Raw genomic sequence first — 6,698 nt, 5'->3', positions numbered from 1 at the left:
GCTTCTTTGTAGCCACTTTGCCTTGTGGGAGAATCACACAAGAGTTGAAACAACAAGGAGTCTGTTAGTCTTTAAGGTGCCACTGGACTTCTTGTTGTTTTTGCAGATACAGACTAACATGGCTACCCCCTGATACTCGACAAGAGTTGAAACAACCATGTGCCAGAATCCAAACTTCATTGGTGTTAAGGTCTGAAGTATGGGTTTATACCCATCTCTCTATATGTATAAAGTATCTCACTTTATGGGACACCTCTTGTACTGTAAGTCTATGAAGAATTGTGTTAATACATATAAAATATTCCCTCCCACATATAAAAGGTCTTTGATCCTAAGGTAGAGCTGGAAAACAAATTGAAACATTTCACAAGAATGTGTTGAAGGGAAACCAGGTAGGCAGATATGGGCAGCAGGTCAAACTTCCCCTTGGGGACACTACCCCCCTGCCTGCCTCTTTCAGCTGAGGCCATGCCCCTGCTCACTTTTAAGCACCCCCCACCTCAAGACCTCAGCCAGTGTGGCGGGGGAGGCTGAGAGTTTGGCCCCTCCTCCATTCCCAATCCAAAGTTGTGTGACTGCAGGCTTGGTGATATACCAGCATTTGTATATAGTCCTGGAACCTTCATGCTCCTCCTGTCTTTTAGAGGACTTCCCTGCAGGTTGAATTCATTGAGTAATATTAAGTTCCTGTAAAAAAGATTTTCCTTTTCAGGAAGACAAGTGGAATTTTAAGACTCCATCCATGTATGTACAGATAAAGAAGAGTAAGGCCCTTTCAATTTTTACTTATAGCATTCTTATCACTCCTCAGATATATATTGTTGCTCCTCTTCTGATCAGTAGGAGATGTTCAGGGCCTTGCAGCTTGGCTTCCCAGTGGAGGAGAAATCGGTGCCATAGTGTCTGGGTGTATTCCAAGTGTAAATTATTTTATTTACACACATGCACAAGTCATGGAACAGAGATGGCTGAACAACATGCAAGGCAATCCATTCTTCCAGAAGTCTCAGCCCAGTACGAAAGCCTGGTCCTCAGAAAGCAACTCTACTGCAAGAATGGTCACCAGTCAGAGATCAAGGTAGAAAGCAAACTCTCCTTGAGCACCCTCCACACAAAACCTAACATAGCAACACTAACAAAATTACACAGAATATCTCACCACAGCTAAATATTGACTTTCATGTTATGAAAACTAACTTGGAATATGCAACAGTGTCATTTGGTGACACCTGGCATAACAGACAGATCTAGGTATGCATCCGACAAAGTGGGTATTCACCCACAAAAGCTCATGCTCCAAAATGTCTGTTAGTCTATAAGTGCCACAGGACTCTTTGCTGCTTTTACAGATCTAGGTATGAAACTTTTCCTGTCCTGTGACGTTTTTGAGATTAACCCTTCCCCAAGTTAAAAAACAAACAAACAAACAAAAAACCCCACAACATACCGAATTGTGAAAAAAAAGGTTGAAATCTCACAAATTTTTATGAACCAATAATGTGAAAAAATATTTTGGTTAAAGTCATTTGAAATGCTTTATTTCAATCTTGACCTTTTTTAAAAAAATAACCTTTCATATTAATTAAATAAAATTGCTAAATAAAAAGTAGTTTTGAACTGGAGTCATTTTGACAGTGTCAAACATTTCTTTTTGATTTGTAATTTAATTATCCATTGAAAAACTGTTCATGCTATATAAAACCCCACTAACATATGTTTAATTGACTCGATAAAATAAATAAAGTAAGAAACTTGATTATAAGGCCTATTTGTTAATCTGAATGGGGATTTGTTTCTTTAAATGTAAACTTTTGATGTAGGATTGTGTTCTAGAAAATGCCTAATTTATTTGAAACTAACTAATATACCCTTAGTTTAGAAAGCATGATGAAAAGCATAATCTCATTGAATTATTAGGAGATTTCTGAAAAGGGCAAATTAAGTCTAATACTATGTAGAGCTCGATAATCAAATTGCATTCATTTATACAATAAATGTGGTCCTTGCACAACATTTGGATTCAGGTTGCACATTGCCATTAAAGTATTATTAAATGAAATGGTAGTTTGCGGATTGCAGGGAAAAGATGTGTAAATATTATTTTGTATTAGGTTTATGCTGCATGGATTTAATGCATGCTACATCTTCTTTGTCAATTGGACATTAGGGTTTAAAATACTGAAGTCAGCTAACATTTCCTCAATACTAAATGTTGTTGGATGACTGGATTTTTAGCTCCACATTTATTACTTACTACTCACAAGAAATGTAAAGTTATTAAATCCCATACTCCAAACCTCTGAAATTAAATGCAACTTTCGTACCAGCCATTTGGTGCTAGAAGTCATTTATGGGAGTCTTAAAAGACTAAAAGCTTTTCTTACTGATTACTACGTATGCTGCATATAGAATATTTATACATGAAACAGTACTTCAAATGCATTTGATGATGTTCTTTCAGAAAAAAAATATATATATTGGAATTCTGTGTCTGTGGAAGGCTTAAAAATCTGTGTCCTTGGTTAGTGCTACTGTAGTTTGGCAGCTGCTGGAGCAGTAATGCTTTGAAAATTATATTCAAGTAATTCATTGCTTCCTCTTCCTGTGCACCAAATGTAATATATTTTACAGGTTCTAATTCATCTTCATGCATAGTAATAAATATTTCACTAGAAGTAAGTCCTGCATTGGTAAGCGTGTGTTACTTCATCTGCACATTGAGCATGGAGGAGCTGAACAGTTTGAATGAAATTCAGACTGGGCTCTAGATGTGTGCTGTTTGAGTGCTGGGTACAATACATATCCTGCTTTATAGGAAACCCATTTTATTTTTAATCACTGAGACATCTGCTTATGTGCTAACCACTCTTAATGTTATTGTTAACTCAGCCTCCTGATTTCTGCAGTCAGTCAGTGAGACAACACACAGGCTTAAAGCTGAGCTCATGCATAAGCCTTTGCAGGGCTGGACCCTTAGAACATAAACTCTGTGGGGCAGAGGCTGTCTTCTCTGCTGCTTGTTTATACCATTGCTAGCACTATGTGATTCAAAGGCACAATAATAGTGATTATTATCAGGGATGCTGGAACAATTTGTATAGTGGGGGTGCTGAGAGCCATTGAACCAAACTGTTAACCCCGTATATGATGGAAACCACTTCAGACCAGCACTCCTAGTTTCAGCACCTCTTATTAGGTTATTAAATAATATTATTTATTATTTAAAGACATAGCCCCTTTCCTGTTTATGAGGTGCTTGACCATCTGAAAGTAACATCCTGAAAAGCAAGGAAAGGAATACACTTAGATTTTGGGAAAAAAACATCTTGAACTGTAGCTAAAATCCTCTTGGGGGTCACCTGCCACAGACCAACATGGAAAAAATAAAGTAGTCTTCCAAAGGAAGGAAATACGTTTGGCTTGACCTAGGAACTGTTTCAGAGCTGACTGATGGAATTGCTGATGAAAAGGTCTCTGGCCCAATGGTATTGTCTGGGAAGATTTTATGCTTTGCAGAGAGTGTGGTTTGTGAAGAAAGTCTAGCTAGTAAAGTCATGTGGTTTTGTTTTTGTTTTTCCTCCACAGAGGACACCATACCCCTTGAGCAGTGAAAATCTTTCAGATCACTCCAGGAATGAGAGAACCTTCTGAGATTAGGAGGATAGGTTGTTATTTGCTTGTAAAACAAACTCCAGGTGACAAGCTTAGTCACAACAAATGGTACAAGTCCCCTCCTTGCATTACTTTTGAGTTTCCTTGCTTGTGGGGCTATACTATTCCCACTACAACAGGCAGCCTTTGTGACATGTGTTCCCTCCTCTTATCACCATGCTGACAGTTATCATTGCTGAAAGTCATGTACTGCAGTATCTGGTTCTAAGAAAAAGCTGATAATACAGGAAACACCAAGAAAAAGTGTGTTTTCTCACTGCACAGGAAAAGCAGGAGTGTTTAGCTGAAATGACAGCTATCGTATTCATCTAACTCTTAATACTTCAAGGGACTCAACAAAGTACTAAAAAGTAGCACAACATTGTTTTGCATATCCATTAAAAATGACTCTCTCCTTCAACTGGTGTAACTGTTTAATAAAGTCATTTAATAAACTCAGGCAAATGTTAAAAAGCCAGATGAGTAGATGGAGCAATTACTGTCAAATGAGGATTTTCTAAAAATAAGAAAAATTAGTACTGGCTGAGATGCAAAATGAGAATGCCATGCTGTGTTAACAGTTTTCAAAGGCAGAAAGGAAATCTGTAGTGGCTAAGCAATGAACCCTCTGGCTTCTAACTGTGACTGTTAAAAGAGAAGAGATGAACCTTCCGTTATCACTAGCAGGCATTGGCGCAAAAATAAGAATGGCTGATTTTAAGGCTCTGATTTTAAGGCTCTGCCCAACAATGCGCAACACCAACCATAAGTATATATAATGTCCAGAGGCAAGATCTTTGGAACAACTTAGTGCAACTCATAAAACATCAGTGCCTGGCATATCTGGAAGGCATAGTCCTGTAAGCTGCAGTGCAGAGGGATATTTATTGATCCCTAATTTGTTTTACTCTGCGTAATTACTTTAGATGTTCTATTACACCATTCAATCTTAAAAGACAAGTGCTAGGGCCTGATTCTCATTTACGCTAAGGTCCCCTTGCACTGCTCTGGCTGTGCAAAGAGACCTTAAAGAGGGAGCAAATGTAATTTAGTGTAAAGGAGAATTATGCCCTTAACATCTGAAACACAGAGCAGCAGTGATGTCATATTTCTGGAAGGACCAATACAGTGAGATATAATAATGCAGCCTGCATTTGCCTGCTTCCCACAATAGATGAGAGATCTGACTGCAGTGGACTGCTGTCTTGTGCAACTGATGCACTATTTGGAATGGCAATAGTTGATTGGTAGAATGTGCCTTATCCCCCATATCATTTATCACTTGTTTTATTCATGGTAAGCCACAATTTGTGAACTAAAACATTTATTCAAAGCTGGTTGATTGATATTCATGATATATACTGTAACAATGTAAAATATTAATAAGTGGCAAATAGCCCTCTTCCTCCATAACATGCATCAAGACTATGTAATTAACAGTGTTATACAATATTTAATAGAAGCATTATGTTTAAAGGATAGCTCATGAGAACAGAGAAAACATTAATCTTTCATTCTGACTCATCAAGGATGAAAGCTAATGTCTATTTTTATAGCACAATATTTTAAAAAATTAAAAGTAAAGAAAAGATCTCTTAGAAAGGTTTTGATTATCATACGTATTGAACTGCAAAATTAAGAGAATAACCTGAAACAATAACATTGAAAAATGATCAATAAAACATGAATCTTTTTTTTTCCAGTGGATATCAACCCTTATTTTTAAATGCCCTTGTATTTGGGACACAACTAATTCAATTAATAACTGCAGCTTTTTATCCTACTGTAAAACTATACCACACTAAGGAAAAGATTTTTCTCTCTCTCTCTTTTGCTCAGTGCCTGAGAATTTTCAGGTTAACATTTCTGAAACTTCCGACACTGCAACTCAACTTTGTATCTGTACATTATCTCAAAAAATATTTGAAAAGATATATATTCAAAAGTCCACCTTTAAAAGAGAGTTTGAACTCAGCTGTTAATAGTTTTTCAGGTAAATTCTCATCAGATAAGTAGGATAAGTCTTCCTCGGTTATATCAAGCTGTGCAAATATTTATAAAGGGTTTGTGGCACTGGAATGACCTGTGGGTATCAAAAATTAAAATATAACCTGTAAATAACTGTAAAACATCAAAACACTCAAAATTCTATGCTCTGGCGCCTAATGGTAGATAGTGGTTGGTAAGGTCACACAAATGAAGATAAGACAGAATGAAATGAATATAAATTAGTTTTATGATGCTGAAAAGCTGCTTGATTACTAGAATTGTGAGACTCAATTTTGTCCAGAAGCTATGTAATGAAGATTAATAAAAGTGGCAGCCCTGACTCCTGCTTTTTGAAGTTTAAAACTCAAGACGACACTTGACAACTGAAGTGCAAAAAATTAATTTGGAACAAGAAGAAATACAGCTTAAATCTGCTGTTTCATATTCAAGATTTCAGAATACAATCTGAAAAATTGCTACTTATCTGACATTAAAGAATTATTTTATGCCTCTTTTTTTAACTGATGGGAACTATTGGCAAGAACCTTAAGCGCATGACACCAGACAAGAAAAAGCCCAGTGATCCCTTTTTAAAGCTCTTTTTATTTTTGAAAAAGGATTCTGGCTAATTCACAGTTGTAGGAGACTTGTCACTGTTTTGTACAATGATCAGAAAACTGAATCATTCTTTTTGTGGACTGTATGGTTTAGATCAGTGGTTCTCAAACTTTTGTACTGTGACCCCTTTCACATAGCAAGCCTCTGAGAGCGACCCCCCTTATAAATTAAAAACACTTTTTTGTATATTTAACAGCATTATAAATGTTTGAGGCAAAGCAGAGTTTGGGGTGGAGGCTGACAGCTTGCGACCCTGCATGTAATAACCTCATGACCCTCTGAGAGGTCCCGACCCCCAGTTTGAGAACTCCTGGTTTAGATCAAAAGGTCGAGTGTTCATATCATTGGGATTACATAAGGCACAGCGTCAAGATCAGCAGGTGTTTGCGGCCGATCAGATCAGTAAGACCACAATGCTGAAAGCATCTGATGGTATTTGT

Source organism: Mauremys reevesii, linkage group 1, assembly GCF_016161935.1.
Source record: "Mauremys reevesii isolate NIE-2019 linkage group 1, ASM1616193v1, whole genome shotgun sequence".
In the NCBI taxonomy this organism is placed as follows: Eukaryota; Metazoa; Chordata; order Testudines; family Geoemydidae; genus Mauremys; species Mauremys reevesii.
This window is presented reverse-complemented; position numbering follows the sequence as displayed.